At 40.1% G+C, this 20103-nt stretch overlaps 1 pseudogene; it reads left to right on the top strand.

Annotated features, from left to right (window-relative positions):
• The first annotated feature begins 19124 nt into the window (after positions 1-19124).
• On the top strand, positions 19125-19224 carry LOC113325520 (annotated as a pseudogene).
• Positions 19225-20103: the final 879 nt, after the last annotated feature.

The raw sequence follows: 20103 nt of genomic DNA, 5'->3' as shown, positions 1-20103 counted from the left end.
GCTGAAATAATTTCCACATCTGATGTTGGTTCAAATTCAGCAAAATATGGCACACAAACATATATTGGCTCAAATTAACTAGTTGAACAATGGTTCAATGGAGCAATAATATCATGACTCATAGACCCATTCTCATCGACAACAATTTCATTATTAACATCATCAAGATGAAAACAATCAGACCCTACTAGGTCAGACATTGGCTTACTGATCAAAGTCGGAGACTCAGGCAAAGCTAGAGGTTCTATTTTGGGCTTCCATTTAGACTGTCTAGCAGCGGTGTGGAGTCTAACAACGCATTGACTTCCCAAATAACACTATCATCATCAAAATCATACCCAAAATGAGCTAAGAAAACCTCTAATGGATCTTCCAAGTCGCTCTTGCATAAGCTTAGTGAGTGCATACTTTCTTTTCGCCCACAGCACTTCAGGCTAAGGTACCTAAAAAAAATCAAATAAAATGCGTAAAAAGAACCAAAAGAAATCTAAAAGAAAAACAAAATAAAATTTTGTACAAAAAGATATCAATCAGAGAGTATTTTGCAACCACTCCCCGGCAGCGGCGCCAAAAACTGATAGGCTTTCTGGATTTCCTATATATAATAACCGCAATCGCACGATGTCTAACTAGTAGACAGAGACAAGTACGGGTCGAACCCACAGGGAATGGTGGAAATACCAATAATCAATATTCTCAATCATTTAACCAACAATGATGTTTCTGGAATTTTTAGAATTGAAAACGAAATAGCGAAATTAAATTAATAAAATATATTTGTAAATAAAGAAGGTAACCAGGGTATGAGAGTGCTAAGGATCCGGGAATCCGTTGCAGGAAAATTACTCGTATTCAATCACAAAGGGTCTCAAGTAAACTCATGTAGAGTGGAAAACCTAACTACTCATACATGGAAGATATTTTATTTACGAATCGTTGAAAAAAATCATCAAAAATGAATTATCTGTTCTCACCTAAAAGTAGAATCTCTAAGAACTAATCATACATGGCATGAAGAGTCAAGGAACATTCATAACACAATTATTACTTAGGTTCAATGAGTTTTTCTACTAATCCAACAATGAACTATACATGGCATAACACATGAAAAATCTAGCTAGAAAATAATAGAGAGACAAAATTATCAAAATTAAGTTCAATGGATAGAAAACCCTTGTTCATGAAAACAAATAAATCCTACAAATTCATCCTTTCACACTAACATGAAATTAGCTAGTCATGGCTTTCTTAAAAACCATAAACAAATGTGAATAAATTCCTAGCTAATTGAAATCAAATGGGAGAAATGAAACTCCAAACCCTAAACAAAGTTATGCAGCTGCGCCTCCGGCATCCCCCCTTTTTCTTTCTTCTTCTCAGTTGATATATACTCGTGCTAAGAATAAGTTCTGTCAAGACCTAGCGACAGCTTCCAAGGCCCAGCCCAATGACCCGAACGCAGCTTCCAACTTTAAGCTCCACCGCTTGCCTGGACCATTTAAGTATTTACTTGGACACAACTAAGATATCCATCAAACTTCATTAGCGGCACACAGGCCAGCCGCATCATCTAATCCAACATCTCCTAATACGCAGTCTCTCAACACCGGCATCTCAGCACTTTCCAGATTTGGCCACAAGATGCAAACTCGATTCTCCCTAGCCACCTAAGCACCACGACTGCGAGCTTTCCATCTCGGCTACCACTGGTAATAACAGCTCAACTATCTACTCTTTGTTTTGCTGCCATCAACATAACTTCCATTCACCGGCAAAACTAACTCACTTCTATTCTTCTCAAGCTCCGTCCACTGCACCAATTCTTTTTCTACTCCTTTCCCTCTAGTCCTGTAAACAACCCCAGCGACTATTCAGGCCAGACGCTTCATCTCTGTCCGTCTCGGCTACAGCATAAATTCCTCCACCGATTGCACCTAGTTCATCTTCATTTCTCAATCTCGAGCATAGTGCGATGCTATTCTCGGTACAAGACCCATCTAAACATCACTGCCATTCATCTTCTCCACTTGGGTATGCAGTAGCTTTTTGTTCTTTTATCCAGCCACCAAACGAACTGCGACAACACCACCTGCACCGGTTCTCAACACACAGACCTTACATCTCCTACTTCCTTGAACTGCATTTCAGAACCAACCAACTCCGACTGCAAACATCTACCACTGTACGGCAAAACCAACTGCAATTTCCGTTTACTGAACCTTCTCGACAATTACCAGTCGACCAGCTCATTGTTTCACTGCCATCTCCATTCGAGTATCGGCGGTTCGATGCCATCACTTCCCATGCAGCCTTCTTAATCATTCGCATACTCGCAGCAGCCATAGCATCAGCATTTCCACCAGTTCGTACGTAACACTGAGATCCAGACCAAGTCATTCTCTTAACTCGGATCAGCCAAGATCCGGACCCAAACTATAGACGAGCACCTTTACTTCTTGGCAATTTCATTTCTCCATTTATGTCTCAGCTTCATCTAGCTAACATCTGCCAACCAAACTCCATCGGCAGAAATCACCATGTTGTAGTTAAAGAACGTCTCCACTCTTTCATTCTTTCTGTAGGGAACTCGAGAGAATCACCACTCTTCATTGGGAACTTTAGTAAAAACCATTCATGTCTGAATTCGGTCATCACTAACTTCAATCTTCCATCTCCATTCGTACACAGCAAACCCAACGGCATAATCAACCAGATTGAGGACATATATCCATCACTTCCTTGTCTCACGGCTGCCAACGAAACCATCAAATGATTCTTCCATTACCACCGGCATATAATTCAGCTCAAATATGACCCAAGTCTTCACCTTGAATCCCATATCACCATTGCCTGTTGATGTTTCTTCAACTTCAACTCGTCAAGAGATGAACAGAATATCGACCCCATATCTCTGTTTGGATCCATGAAATTGCAACATAAAGAATCGGTGACACAACTGCTTCAAATCTATTACTCCTCACTTTCTCACTTTCTTCAATAAGAGATGAACACCACAGATTGTGGTTGTACAAATGGACACGTTCTCGGCTATCTGTTTAAGCTCTAATGGGCTTCTCATGATTCCTTGTGCCACAAACTCTATTGTTCTCTGGCCGTGAAATGATTCCATGGTGCTGATATATGGAGATACCATACCAGCTATTTGTTATTTTCGTCGCAAACGCTATTTAGTTTTATATGACCATTTATTCTACCGGGTGATCCAATTCACTTGTACTTTCTACAAAAGCACTAAAATAATGTTATTAGTAAAAATATCGAGTCCTAGATAATATAAATGCGGGTATAAAATGCCGCGATTACGTGCTTATCACTCTCGAACTCAAAAGTACTCATGTGCAGTATATTTGTTTAGGGTTTGAATTCGTTTCTCATCAACACACCCAAATTTACCAAAACCAGCAGAACCAGTTTTTACCCTCAAACAGACTCGTATCAGAAAATGGTTTCTGGCTACTCGTGTTGATAACACTTGTGTTCTTGTTGTCGAAAAAGGTTGAAAACCTATTTATACAAATCATTTGAGAGCAACCCTGATCTCGTAGGAAGTGGAGAAGATTCAGTAGTGGAGTAGTGGGGTTGTGTAATAGGTGGTGATCATCACGTGGTCACACCTTCACCCACTACTCTCATCGTTATTAATCGTTCGTCCTTTCCTGACACGTTCTCGTAGTGGGCGCGTTGCACGCCGCACACTGTAAACCGCCAGACCAATACCCCAGTAAGTATTTGTGACATGTTTGATGTATCGAGCAAGTGGCTCAAGTCGTGGGACTTTCCACAAAGAATATCATATGGTGCTATTAGGTTAAACAACTAAGTTGTTAATGAGGCCGATATAAAATATCGTATGTATTCGATGCAGTAAAGCATCGCCTTTAAGCAGCTCAAAATAATCGATGTTGTTGATGGTGGATTTTCAACAAAGGTCAAAACCGTAAAATCATGATACTGCATGTTTCTGACACGGCTTTCAGGCATGTGACGATTCATATTTTACGAGCCATGATGAATATGTTTCTTGAAAAGCCTTACCTAGCTGAGCGTTCGATGCCTCGCATTTCATCATGCCCTCTATGTAGAATAACATAATCGGGCGGTTCTCCATAAGATTGAGAGCATTAACGCCTTCAGGACGTCGGTGATACTCGTTGTTCCCTGACTACATGAGAGAGACCCCCCTCTATATAGAAGAACGGTTGTGCGGTTCTCCGTAAGATTCAGAGCATTAACGCCTTCAGGACGTCGGTGACACTAACTGTTCCCTGACTATGTAGAGAGACCGTGTATAGATCTAGGCGGTTCTCCGTAAGATTGAGAGCATTAACGCCTTCAGGACTTCGGCAACGCTCGCTGTTTCCTGACTATGCACCTTTCAGAACGGGTGTGACGCTTTAACTGGCTAATATTACTTCTGCAGTAGATTAATTCTACTTTGACATTCACCACTGAATTCCTAGAAGATAATCTATTTTATCTCATTACTCCGATTCCATGGTCGAATCCACGGCCGATCCCATGGAATGGTAATTGATAGTTATTTTATGTCATTACTCTGATTTCATGATCGAATCCACGACTGATCTCATGGAATGGTAATAAATAATTTTATTACTCTGATTTTATGGTCGAATCCACGATTCCATGGAATTCTAATGCTCATTTTATTGTTCCGAATTCATGGTCGAATCCACGGCTGATCCTATGAATTGATAATAAATATCCACTCACCTTTATTACTCAGTTTCATGAATCATTCTCTACTGAATTTCATAAATTAGTAATAAATACTCAACAACTGGGCATCTGGACCATCACTGAGTAAGCCCCAAGAAAATGGTACAAGTGTACTCGACAATGATGCACGACCGAGCACCTGAATGCACGAACGAGCATTCGAAAATATGGACTAATGGGAAATCCTACACAAAACAGGGGAGAAAAAATAACGATATTAAAATAATAAAGAGGCGCCCAGGGGGCGGGACCACCAGTCGGCCGTCCATGCCCTACGTAACCGGTCCCATGCTCCTTCCATTATTTTTTTCTTATTTTATTATTTTCATGAACTCATGAAAACTCCTTCGTTCTAGCAATTTTCCTTGTTTGAGCAAAACCCACGGTTTTTCTATATTTTCATGGTTTCATGCTCTCTTGGTCGGTCCCTCACTTCTCCATAAATTAGGTTTTGTTACCTAATGCTCAGATGAGCACTATTTTAATAAATGATGAAACCGACATTTAATCATCATTCTTTCACCAACCGGTCAACAAAGGACTCTGGTGCACGCTCACTCGAGCACTTGGGCACCACATGGACGTCCATCATCCCATGTGGTCGGTCCCTCCCTCACTCATGACTTATTTTCAGCAATTCGTCAATTGACGAACAATTGATCAAAATTAGGGTTTTGAATAAACGCTCCACAAAATCATCATTCTGAGCAAGTTCAAACACTAATAAATTTATGTTGATCCAGCAATCAACATCTGGATTAATTATATAATATTCGGTAGTCTACTAATATTTTAATTAATATTTTATTGGGTCACATCACCAATCAGTAATTCGTCGAATTGAGCAATACTTGCTCAGTTGCTCGAATATTGATCCAACTATTAATGTTCAGTAATTTGTCGAATTGAGCAATACTTGCTCAGTTGCTCGAATATTGATCCAACTATCAATATTCAATAATTCGTCGGACTGAGCAATACTTGCTCAGTTGCTCAAATATTGATCCAACTATCGATATTTAGATGCTCACTTGCTCTAATTTACAATATTTTCTCAGATGAGCAAAATCTAAGAACGTATAACATGTTCAATCCATGAACCATCGATCACTCGATCACTCATGATCGATTCAACAAAACTTAGACTCATTTTCTAATTAGTCAACAACTGACTAATAAAATACACGTCTGTCACGCAGACTCCACGATTCGTGAGACATCAATCACGTCACATGGGGGGATATCAATTAGGGTTTTAGTCTGGCGGCCTACGGCACGTGGATTCATCCACGATGAGAAATGTGAGTAAGTCGTGCAATCGGTTGAAGGAGTTAGCAAAGTAGTGGGTGGATGGTTAACCAAGTCTCTGCATGACCTGGAACTGGTTTCACCACGATCTTCCACTTTCCCACTCTTTCACTCAAGAAAACGTCACACTTACAGGGATCAAGGTATTTGTTATTCTGACAATATAAATAAGTCTCTGGATCCATGATTGAAAAAGACAACATTCGTCTACACAGAATTTCTCGAGCAATTACTCTCAAGAATTCAGCAATCTACTAGAACTTATTCGAACTCACCAGTTCACAGAAAACTTGCAGAAACCTTCAACACATCCACAATCCTTGATCATCATTGATCCCACACAATTCTCAGCTTCCCTCCTACAGATCAACCTATATCTTTCTTTGCGACCGAATTGACTCTGGAACGACCATTGACTTGGTTTAGGCCGGAGTCCTACAGATTGATCTCTTGAATCTAAGCACTCCCTTTGCAGTGCATCTGTGTGAGGTTGAACAAATCGTTTATCCCCATTTACAGATTGGCGACCACAGTGGGAGATTAATCTCTCGGTTGCAATCTCAAACTTTCACAAAATGGTTGATCTTAGGTCAGGATCAGTTACAAATCCTAACATAAACAACGCTAGCACTAGCAACAACGGTGGTACTCCGGAAACTACTCCTGATTCCAACATCGGTGTTGGTGATACCACTCATCCTCAAGCCAACATTGGAGATAATCCCATCTTCGGCCGGTCTCCCTAAGAAATCAGAGAAAATCCGCCTAACATAGCTGATCTCATGAAGGTGCTAGAGACTCTTGCCAAAAATCATATTGACATGGATGCAACACAAAAAGAGCTGTGAAATTATCTCAAAACTCTCACTGAAAAGATGTCAGAGAAAACTCGGGAGAAAGGAAAACCCAAAGAAACATCCTCGGCTGCTGATCCTGAAGTCACTACGATCCATGTAGTAGATGATGATGATGTCCACAAGGATGCAAATAACCCATCAACAAAGGAACCTGTAGGCTTCATCACTCGTGAGGACATGAAACTCTTCATGGAGGATCGAGGAAAAGACAAAGCATCATATGTTCACCGTCATCAACCTCCATATCCTGCTGCTACGCAAAGAATTCCTCTCCCGAAGGGCTACACTTATCCAACGTTCATATTGTACAACGAAACGGGGAACGCTAGAGAACATGTCTCTCGATTCTTGGAAGCGCTAGGCAAGCATGAACACAACCATGTTTTCCGTCTGAAAGAGTTCTCAAAATATCTGACAGGCTGAGCATATACATGGTACAATAACATTGCACCAGGGAGCATCACTAGTTGGGGAAAATGGTTAATGTTTTCTAGATGAAATACTTCTTCATCTCAGAGCAGATCACTCTTTCTGACTTAGGAAGAATGTCTCAGAAGATTGGTGAACATCCGAACGAGTACGTATAGAGGTTCAGACTCCGGGATTTTGACTGTCACGATCCAAATGTTACTGAGAAACAATTGGTGGACCTAAGCATCAACGGGATTACCCCAGTCTACAGAGCCTTGCTGGAAAACCTTCGGTTCCATACTTTCTCAGAACTTCATGAATCGTCCAAGAGATCAGCAACTACTGTTCGTCCTTACTAGAAAGAACAACAGCCGCAAAAATCGAGTAACCACAAGAAACTTGAGGCAGTGCCAGACGCCTGATCAACAAGTAGTACAATCTCCAACCATCCATGAATGTTGCTGAAGGAAGCAATAGAAAATCCAATGCGCAGCAGCATAAGAATATTCCTCCAACGTCCCATCCTACAAAAACACCAAGGAAGGACAGCCAGGCCCGAAACACACAAGCACCGCTTCAGCGTCAATATAATGACCAGGAAGAACCAGACTTTCCTTTTTCCCATTGAAGAGGTGATTGAGTTATTGGAAGTCTAGATTCAAGACGGTGCGATCAAACTACTTCCCGTCATGAGAGAGCCGACAGAGAAAGAAATGGAGAATCTGTTATACTGTCGTCTCCATAGGAGAACTGAGGACAGAAGGAGTACACAAGAATCCTCTCTCAATCATAACCTTCACACTCCCTGAACAAAAAGTCAAAGAAGCAGTTCAGTCATTTATCGAGCACATCTGCGAATTGGGTTATCTGTTAAGGGCTCAAAGGAAATACATGTTCACGACTCTGAATCACATCGTGTCAGCAAGTCCATTCCGGAAATACTTTATGAGCCTCTTGACACAGACAACGAGATGTAAGACTTGGGACTTCTTACCACAGTCAATCTCCAAGGAAATGAATTTGACAGAACGTTGATCGATGTCGTCACTTCTATCAACACTATTCCCCTGAAATCCCTTAGAGTCGCAGGAATCACTCGACAAGAAGCTACTCATGCTCCCATCTCAATCAGAGACCATGAAGGAATGCTCATAGATGCTTATGGCTACATCACTCTCAAAGTGAAAATAGGTTCAACCTGAACCGATACCAAGTTTCACATAATCAGGAAGGTCCAAGATACGACACGATCTTCGGACGAGCGTGGATCCATGCTGAAAACATTACTACAAACAAACGTATTTTGTTTCACATCTCTCCAACGAAGAAATATACGATCCAGAAGATTTGGCGAACGTTCCATCATCAGAGCACTTGGAGGAAATTCAAACTTTGACGAGGTTGAAACAAGAACCTGCAAAAGATGCATAGAAATTCATCAATAGGCTTTGCATTCAGGCAAGTCTCATTCCTCCCATGTCTATGTCATTTATTTCCTCACATGTTATTCTAGCATAAGGACTCAATTCTCCTAGCATCTCTGCCATTGCAAGACGTTATGAGTGGGTAATCTCACTTCAGCAATATTTTACCAAGTGGTTGAACCTGACACCGCTTCGAATCGAGCATCTCACCGAGACATTCACCACTGAGATATGACGGAAGCATGGCAAAGAACACTTTGGAATTTCTCCAAAGACTTTCTGGAATGTCCATGAGTGCCACAAAATCAAAAATCTTTAACGTCTCCACAAGTGTTGAATCCCACTATCGCAGCGGAATGTTGAATCAACATAAGATACACGGGGCCGGTCAAGCCTAAGACATTCGACGCTTCAGCTCTCAAGCATCTAAGAATCCTTCAAATTGTACTCCCAACCAAAGTGTACACCTTCAATAATGGCGCATCTTGCTTCAACACAATATCTCGACGGTGAAACACTGATTCAACACCGACACGATCAAATTGCTACAATCGATAAGTCTTCACTATCTCATGATAATACTTATGGAGCGGATGAAGCATTATTCATCGATGGCACAAACTCCTTCAACACACTGGGGACTTGATCTTATTAAATGAAGTCCGCTGCTACTACCTGCCTCAACAACATCAATTCCCTGACAAAGCCACTCCGCGGCTCACTAGATGGAGGAGCAAGACTATGTCGATAATCATGGTTCTAGATTTCTCAATCTCTGGAGAAACTCCAACTATAGTACCGGCATCAACAATGATATGTGGAGGAACTCCATTCATGGTCACAGCATCAACAAGAATTCTGTAGAAAATTGAATCATGATCTCAGCATCAATAACAACAGTCTCAGGCACAACATCCGGATTCATCAACTATCCATTCTCTGAAGTGTTACTCGATGGATCGTACTTCTTCAAGCCCTGATAATTCATATCAATATGTGTAGACATGAAAACATGTTAACATCAGCATCTTCCAAAAAGCTTGCACAATGGACGGGCACAAATCAAAGTCTTCTACAAGATGTTCTCATCGCCTCTACAAATAAGATACGACATGCTCCAGTCCATGGGTTTACAAAAACGTACCAATGGGTGAGGAATGAGACAATGTTTCCTCAACAAAAAGATGTTCTTATATATCTCTGATACAGCATACCAAAAGAGCGCATCAATCGGACATATGAGCTGAAAGATATGACCTTTACCGTCAGGTCTATGAAATCTGAAAAATTTGTACGGGATTACAAATTACAAATGTGCACGCTTCGTTGGCTGACCTCTACAACTCCAAATTGAGTAATTCTTTTCTCATGTGATAACTCAGTCTATTAGATTCAAAATTTGGGGTCAAGCATCAAATTCCGACGTTGTATGAGGTTCCTACATTTTCCAGAGCATACAACATACAAGCAGCAATTCTTAGACGGGATTCATAACTTCCAAAGTCGATTCGTTTCCACCAGGTCATTCCGCTAAGTCCTTCATCAAGGTACCTCCAACTTCGACCGCCTAGGTCTTTAGATCAATTTTTCTACCTGGGTCCTCTATCTAGGTCTTGCTAGAAGAAGGGAAAAGGAAAGAGAGATTTAACAAAATATTGGGGACTGACGGTCCACTGGTCGTGGCAATCAGTTTCACAGTCCAAGACTCGTGACACCATACTCGCATGTGCTGATCATTCATCATAAAATAAATGCTACCACCATGACATGCAATCATGGTCATTACATCACCCCCTCTTGAGAGCAACCTCGGTGATGGTCCCGTGACCAGGGTTTCGGAAGTGATGTTTCTACGACTGACAGAAACAAGATGTCACTGCAAGCACCACGCTCATGTATCAATCAAGGGGTCCTAATCTCAAATGAATCAATGACATTAAAATCCTTTATCAACCGTTCAATACACAAGATAATGGTCTAAAGACTCAACAGGAATGTTTTACAACAAGCCCATCTGAGATGATTTTACGCTGCCCTGTATAAGACGACAAACTGGGAGCAATTGGTTAAGAATCTAGGGATGGGTCATATACCATTCTCTTCGTATTGATGTTCTCTATAATATATCCAAAATTCAAATCAATTGGAGAAACGAGCAAAACGATTTGGCCAAAATATTGGACTACGCACCAGCTGAAAATTTTCTGAAAACTTCCTGGAAGTTTACTGTTTCATCGATTTCGACCCCTAAACATGTTCAGATCTCAAAAATATTCTTTTCTAAAGATCGGATATTTCCTGGGCATGATTATACATGGGTAGATCGCGAAAATCCGACATCGGATTAAGACTTTATGGCGTTTTTGCTAAAAGACGGAGTTCTGAATTTTCTGATGATGTATTTCGGTAAAAATTTTCATTCATTCATTCATTTATGAATCAGAGATCCTATACTTATATGAAGAAAATATAATATGGGTACTTACTTGAGTGGTCTCTAAGCCGTTCGAAGAATCAATATTGCTGGAGTCATCATTAAAAGCGTTATTACTTTCATGCGGTTTCGGGTTTTGGGAATTCTCCGTCTCACCATGGTCCAAGGATGAATGAGCAGTATCAATACCTTGTTCATCCACGATAATTTCTTCCTGGATTCATCAACAATAATTATTGTTATTTCATTCAAGGAGATTCCACGATCACCTGCATGAAAGAGATATTTACATCGACTTCTTCATCAGTGTTGGATTCTTGAATTGTTTGCCTGGGAACAAGTTGAAGACCGTCAATCGATGGAGCAAAAGTCTGAAAAGAACTAACAAACCTTGGTCTCGTGATCTTAATTGCACAGGTGATGTAGTTTTTTAAGTGGTAAATAAAGTTCGTTCAACTCGGACTTGTGTAAACTCAATTTAAGACTTAATAATAGAAAACAATAAAAATAAAGAAAATATATACACAAGGTTTTTCACAATGTCGAGAGATTACTGAGACTCAGGATTCCACCAAACCTCATACCATGTGGTTCAAAAATCAATTCTTAGACAATTATGGCTCTTGTTATTGACTCTAATTCTTTGCCAGGGTAGATTTTAAAAAGATTAACTGTAAATCACTAGCATGATGCATCAAAAGCACTTAGACCAAGCATACATCATCATACGACTTCACAACTAATTAAGAAAAATCATAAGATGATTAAATTAATGCAAAAAGTCATAAAAAGAATTAAATATAATTACCACACGTATGAAATATGGCTTCCTCCGTCATCCCAGTGTTAGGGTTTAGCTCCTCATATTAATCATGATCTCAAAATATGTGTTCGTTGCTCAAAATATGATTAAAAGAGTGAAAAGTAATAACACAGACTGTTTGCAACAGTGTATTGGTTTTGCAAAACAGTTGTTACAATTGAACTGTTACAAAAAAACTGTTGCTTTGTCGCTGATTTAAGACTGCCCTGAACAGCTTAATGTTCTTCAGCTGTTAAACAGTGACACTTTTCTTCGACTGTCTACCGAGGGTCAATGTTCTTCAGCTGTTCTTCTTCTTCAACAGCAGCAGCAGCAGAAACAAAGTTTGGTAAAGCTCTGATTTCTTCTTCTCTGGCTCTCCTTAGGTTCCCAAACTCTCGACACCTCTTCTATATGACCCAAGACATCTATGTATATCAAAAATACCGATTAAATCTCTCCCAAATCCTCCAAAATCTCTTTCCTTCTCTTCACGGCCAAGTTGCGACAATTTCTTGTTTTAGGATTTCTACGCGTTTCTGAGCTTTCCTTTTTATTCTAAACTCTTCCTTAGATAGATACAAATCTTTGGGAAGGTTTAAAACGTTTTAATCTCTCTAAAATTCCCTAAAACAGGTCACACACGTGACTTTCCATATTTTCTTATTGTGAGAAAAATCCGTCGATGGAGCCCAATCTAATCGATTTAAACAACCATATCAGATTCCTAGACCCATAAGGAGTCTATCCTATGAAAATCAGAGGTTTAATCGACCTCAAACTCCTCCAAATCACGATTGCCAAAACTGCTCTTTAACTACACTTTTTCCCGCCAAAATCCTTTTTTTTTGAATGTTGAAGATGGTTGCCCCTTATCCAGAGTAGGGGTGCGATTAGCAACTGCCTGGAAATGGGATGCCCCTTAGTAATTAGGTTACCCCTTATCCAAAGTGAGAGTCCGAATAGCAAATGTCCTCCGGGTGCTTTCCGACAACTTTTCGAGCCAATTTTTTCCAAAAATGTTTATTAGCCAAAAATACCTACAAATAAATAAAACACCATAATAAGTACAAAAATGAGCCCTAACAATATATAGAATCGAGACAAATCGGACACAAAAATGTGTCTATCAAATACCCCCAAACCTATTATTTGCTAGTCCTCGAGCAAAAATAAAATAGAAATAAAATCCTAACTCACTGTCGCAGGCATCGTCGATTGCATTTAGCGTATGCAATAAGCCTTTAAACCCCTAGGTGTCCCTAGTGGCGGAGTGTTGTCTCCGGAGGGCTTACCAGAGGTATACCCACAAAACCTTTTACTCCAGACCCTAGCTATCTACACAGAACCTTGGAAGGCACTAAAGAATCTCCTTGGTTGGCATACTTATTGACTACAGGAGGAAGTACCCTGATGTGAAATTCCAATTGTTGTACACGAGTTTGCACTCAAGCATACTAAAATTCATATGAAGTGACAGATCTCTACTCAGATAGTTGCACTATGGACATCAATATCCGGAGTCAAAACTAATCACATGGATAGATCAAGAAGATGGATATAGAAAAACATAGATGGTTTTGATGTTTACTAGGTGAACGATGTTTCTCATATCTGTCTGAAGGCCTTTGCCAAAATGAACTATCCTAATGGACTGAGATACTAGTCTGACTAATATCAACACACTGGCATATACAAGGGAACCAGTGATTGATAATCCTAACTCTAGGTCAACACAACTGGCATATACAAGGGTTCCAGTGGTCGACTTTATTGAATTTATTCCAGTTGGTTCGATGGTCTGGTCTGGTCTCTTCTTTTTTTCTTTTTTTTTTGTATCTCAATCACTCTAATTCACCCTAGCATTGGTAACAACTTGAATCGTGAGCCCCACCTAATCACTTAGAGAAACATAGTTTAAAAACAAAACAAAATAAAAACAGAAGTGAAAAGGACTCAACGAGATATGGTGAAACTATCATGTTATTTCTAACACCTGAGCTCTGTGCTTTTATGAATAGACTCTTTAGATGTTGCCATCTAGTCAGATTGGTTCCTCAACTCCTACAACCAAAATGCTTCCATCCACTTAGATTGGTTAGTGCCATCCTTAATAGGGATAAATTTCTAGGCTCTGGAGTTTATTTATTGCAACGAAAAGGTAACAAAAAGTTCTACCCCACCCCCAAACTTAAATCTAACATTGTCCTCAATGTTTCTAATCAAAGAACAGTACCAAAAATATAAGTAACATGAGGAAATAGTAAAGAGAGAAGTCGGAAAGATAGTACCTGGGTGAAGTGTAACCAAAAACCTACAAAAATATTATACAACATACAAAATCGCCTCGATGGTCAATCAAGGTAAACAGGGTCCTCCAGAGGGACCTCCTCAACATCACCTGTAGGAAAAGGCTCTAAAAAGGGCTTCAATCGCTGACCGTTAACCTTCGAAGAACTACTACCATCTGGTGTCTCAATCTCAACAGCGCCATGAGGAAAAACAGTACGGACCACAAAAGGACCGGTCCACCGAGAGCGCAACTTCCCGGGGAATAGATGCAAACGAGTGTCATACAGAAGAACTTTTTGACCTGGAGAAAATGACTTTCGTAAAATATTCCTATCATGCACAAGTTTCATTTTGTTCTTATACTCCTTAGCACTATCGTATGCATCTCTACGAATCTCGTCCAACTCATTGAGGAGCTTTCTTTGAGCTCCTGCCTTGTCAAGTGAAAAGTTTAAGTTCTTAATAGCCCAATAGGCTCGATGCTCTAACTCAACAGGCAGGTGACATGCCTTGCCAAACACTAAACGATAAGGTGACATTCCAATGGGTGTCTTAAACGCAGTACGGTAAGCCCATAAGGCATCAGTAAGCCTCGACGACCAGTCTTTCCTATTTGGATTAACTGTTTTCTCTAGAATACGTTTAATTTCCCTATTGGAAACCTCTACCTGACCACTAGTCTGAGGGTGATATGGGGTTGCTACTTTATGGGTAATACCGTATTGTTTCATTAAAAGAAAAACGGTCTATTACAAAAGTGTGAACCTCCATCACTAATTATAGCTCGCGGCGTACCAAAACGTGTAAGTATATTCTCTTTCAAAAACTGGACTACGACCCTGTGGTCATTCTTTACACGGAACCGCCTCAACCCACTTAGACACATAGTCTACAGCGACAAGTATGTAAAGATAACCAAACGAAATAGGAAATGGACCCATAAAATCAATGCCCCACACATCAAAGACCTCAATCACTAAAATAGGGTTCAAAGGCATCATATTTCTACGGGAAATGGTTCCTTCTCAACTTGACTATGGGAATCTTTAAACAACGAAGGCCAGTAAAATCCACACTGCAAAATCTTAGCAGCAGTCTTCTTAGCACTAAAATGACCCCCACATGCATGTTCATGACAAAAGGAGATAATACTAGACTGGTCACTCTCAGATACACATCTCCTAATAATCTGGTCCGGACAATACTTAAACAGATAAGGATCGTCCCAAAGAAATGCTTAACCTCGGCTAAAAACCTAGAACGATCTTGCTTACCCCAATGTTGAGGGGTTCGACCAGTAACAAGATAATTCACTATATTTGCATACCAAGGTGATTGGGAAACAGAGAACAATTGTTCATCAGGAAAGCTATCCCTTATAGGAAGGGAATCACTAGGGGAACTAACAACTAGCCTAGACAAGTGTCTGCTACTACATTTTCTGCACCCTTTTTGTCTCTAATGTCTGGGGAAAATTCCTGTAACAATAGGATCCATCTAATCAATCTAGGTTTGGTATCCTTCTTAGATAAAAGGTATTTCAAAGCAGCATGATCTGTATAGATTATGATCTTAGAACCTAATAGGTAGGACCTAAACTTATCCAAGGCAAACACGATGGCTAAAAGTTCCTTCTCGGTAGTTGTGTAGTTCATTTGGGCATCATTCAGAGTTTTGCTAGCATAATAAATCACATGAAGTAATTTGTTTTCTCGTTGTCCTAAAACGACGCCTATAGCATAATCTGAAGAATCACACATAATCTCAAAGGGTAGGTTCCAGTTAGGTGCCTGGACTATCGGGGCAGTAGTGAGTAAAGTTTTAAGCTTCTCAAAAGCCTCTAAACAAGCATCATCAAAGACAAACTTAACATCTTTTGCAAGCAAATTGCAAAGAGGTCTAGAAATCAAGCTAAAATCCTTAATGAATCGACGGTAAAAACCTGCATGCCCTAGGAATGACCTAATATCTTTTACGGTTTTTGGGACCTGTAAAGTCTTAATAAGGTCAACTTTGGCTTTGTCTACCTCTATACCCTTTGAAGAGACGATGTGCCCTAATACAATTCCTGATTTAACCATGAAATGGCATTTTTCCCAATTAAGCACTAAATTTTTTTCCTTACACCTAGTCAACACTAATGTCAAATGATGCAAGCACTCATCGAAAGATGAACCAAACACTGAAAAATCATCCATAAAGACCTCTAAGAACCGTTCTACCATATCAGAAAATATGCTCATCATACAACGCTGAAAAGTTGCAGGGGCATTACATAGCCCGAAAGGCATGCGTCTATACGCAAAGGTACCAAAGGGACAGGTAAAAGTGGTTTTCTCTTGGTCTTCTGGGGCAATAACGATCTGATTATAACCGGAGTAGCCATCTAAGAAGCAATAGTGACTATGTCCAGCTAATCGCTCTAGCATTTGGTCGATAAAAGGAAGGGGAAAGTGATCCTTCCTTGTGACCTTGTTCAATTTCCTATAGTCAATACACACACGCCATCCCGTGGTCACTCGGGTTGGGATTAATTCATTATTATCATTCTGGACTACAGTGATACCTGATTTCTTGGGGACAACCTGAACAGGGCTGACCCACTTACTGTCTGAAATTGGGTAAATAATACCCGCATCTAACAACTTAAGCACCTCTTTTCGAACTACCTCTTTCATGTTAGGGTTCAGTCGACGTTGCATCTCCCTAGAAGGTTTGGAGTCTTCCTCTAAATGAATCTGATGCATACACACAGTAGGACTTATACCCTTAATGTCTGCTATAGTCCACCCTAAAGCTTCCTTATTGTCTTGAAGTACATTTACTAGCCTACTTTCCTGATCACTATCCAAATTGGAAGCTACAATCACAGGTAAAGTCTCAGATGGGCCTAAAAACACATACTTTAGAGTATCGGGTAGTGGTTTAAGGTCCAACTTTGGGGGCTCTTCTAAAGAAGGAATTAGGGTAGTCTCAGAAACTGGTAACGGTTCGAACCTAGCTTTCCATCTATCAGTGTCTAACACAGGGGTAGAATCTAATAGAGCATTCACCTGTTCAATAGTGCTATCGTCGTCAAAATCTAAACCAAAATGGGATAGACAACTTTCTAATGGGTCTTCAGACAAGATGTTTGGTAATGACTCCTGAACTAAGGCTTCTATCATGTTCACCTCCTCAACACATGTGTCATCTAGCTCATGAGGTTGCTTACTGACATTAAAAATGTTCATCTCCATAGTCATATTACCAAAAGATAAACTCATCACACCATTTCGACAGTTAATGATCGCATTAGACGTAGCTAAAAATGAGCGACCTAAAATCACAGGTATCTGGTTCTATGGGTCAGGGACAGGTTGGGTATCTAGGACCACGAAATCCACTGGATAAATAAACTTGTCGACCTCAATAAGAACATCCTCGATAACACCTCGAGGATTTTAACAGACCTATCAGCTAACTGCAGTGTCATCTGAGTAGGTTTTATTTCACCAAGTCCTAGATGTAAGTATACATGGAATGGCAGTAAGTTCACACTAGCTCCTAAGTCAAGTAAAGATTTTTCTACCCGGAAGTTACCTATTGTGCAAGCAATGGTAGGAGAACCTGGGTCTTTGTACTTTGGAGTTGTGGTGTTCTGAATGATTGAACTTACGTGACTAGCTAAAAAGGCTTTCTTATGGACGCTAAGTTTTAGCTTTCGCGTACACATATCCTTAAGGAACTTGGCATAAGCAGGAATTTGCCTAATTGCATCTAATAAGGGAAGGTTTACGGTAACTTGCTTAAAAACCTCCACCATGTCATTAAAGTTCGATTCCTTCTTTGTTGGTACTAATAGATGAGGAAATGGGGCTCTAGGCCTAAAATCAGACCTTTCATGAACCGAATTCACATCATTAGAAACTTTATCAGTCTCTTCAGCTACTGGTCCTGAGATGTGAGATCCTGAGGGGTGAACTACAGTATGTTCACTATCGGGCATGGTTACCTTATTGTCTACAACTCTACCACTTCTAAGGGTTCTAACAGCATTCAATTGATTCGATGGTTTTGCACCTAATTAATGAACTCCTCTAGGGTTGGGTTGTGTTTGACTAGGACACTTACCTTTTTCTCTCAAGGAATCACTTATCAGACCAACCTGGGTTTTTAACTCGGAAAATAGCCTGAGTATTTTCTTGTCCTATCATGTTTCTAGCTTGTAGACTTTGTTCTACGGATAACTGGAATTTTGCAGTTTACTGAGTTAACAAGGCGAGAGATTCCTCTAAACTTAGGATTTTCTTATCTGACTGATTCTGAAACTGAGCTAGTCCTGAAGGATTCTTAGCATAGCCAAAACCTGGGGGAGCATTATAATTACTAAACTGACCTTGACTTTGGACCTAGACCACGAAAGGTTCGGATGTTTTCTCCAACCAGGATTATAGGTTTCTGAATATGGGTCAATCTTTTGACGGTTATCAAATCTAGTGTTATTATAAAGAGCATTGGCCTGCTCTTCAATATTCTGGCCTTCCCAAAAAGGCTCCACTCTACCACTAGTCTGGCCCACTTCTAAGGCTTCTAATCTTTTTGCTATAGCATCAATTTTGGCATCTGATTCATAGCCTCCTTATACCATATTAACGTTTCCTCTACTTAAAAGAATTTTTTTCTGGGGTGCCCTACTATTTTCCCATTGATGGGTTTTTTCGGCGATTTCATTAAAAAATTTCATCGCCGCATCAACAGTTTGGTTTTCAAATCCACCAGTGCATAGGGACTCAACCATGGTCGTTGTGGAATAATCTAAACCCTCATAAAGGATCTGAACTAGCCTAACCTTTTCTAAACCATGATGAGGACACTGGGATAATAAATCATTGAACCTTTCCAAATACCTATATAAAGATTCTCCCTCTTGTTGTGAAAATGTGCATATTTGCGTCCTAATAGGCGATGTTTTGTGCCTAAGGAAAAACTTATTGAAAAAGGCAGATGTAAGTTGTTCATATGTCTCAACTGACTCGGAGTCCAAACTATACATCCACGACTTGGCCTTATCTTTCAGGGAAAATGGGAATAACTTAAGTTTCAAAGCATCATCATCTAAGCCTCTAACTCTTAGAGTACTACAAATTTCCTCAAAATCCCTAACATGGTAATAAGAGTTTTCATTTTCTTTCCCTAAAAAGATTGGGAGCATCTGTAAGGTCCCAGGTTTCAGTTCATAGGGTGCCTCCGTTTCAGCTAACTTAATACATGAAGGACGGGTAGTCCTAGTTGGATTCAACAAAGCTTTGAAAGTTTCCATTTCTGGCGCTATCGGAGCACAGGGATTCTCTCCTCAGACAAAGAACGTTCAAAAACAGATTCTTCAAAAGCCGGACTTTCTAGATTAAGGTAATCGAGACGCTTCGAACTACTAGGTTTCTCTTTAACAAATCTACCTAGTGCGTCTCTTTTACGTTCAGGCATACAATAGAATTTTCTAAATTGGAAGGGTAAGCAAACACAGATCAAGGCCGACTCAACCAAATCAAACCTATTGATTTCTAGAAAACAAAAAGCATGATGGCTCCACTTAGATTGTTTCTAGACCAGCTTTTAATCCTTCGAACGGGAATTCGTTACAATTTAAGCAAACCCCTCTGGAATCAATCCGAGTTAACGTAAGTTGAATAGAGGCGAGGGAAGCTCGGTGGAGCTTTGATACCCAAGGCCTCATCGGTATTACAAGGCGGCGCAGTCACGCATTCAACTTACAGAAACCGTCAAGAACTTCGAAGTATGCTTAAAAGAGTAACCAATATTTTTCGAATGACTTTC

Source organism: Papaver somniferum, chromosome 11 (genome assembly GCF_003573695.1).
Source record: "Papaver somniferum cultivar HN1 chromosome 11, ASM357369v1, whole genome shotgun sequence".
Classification (NCBI taxonomy): domain Eukaryota; kingdom Viridiplantae; phylum Streptophyta; class Magnoliopsida; order Ranunculales; family Papaveraceae; genus Papaver; species Papaver somniferum.
This window is presented reverse-complemented; position numbering and strand designations above follow the sequence as displayed.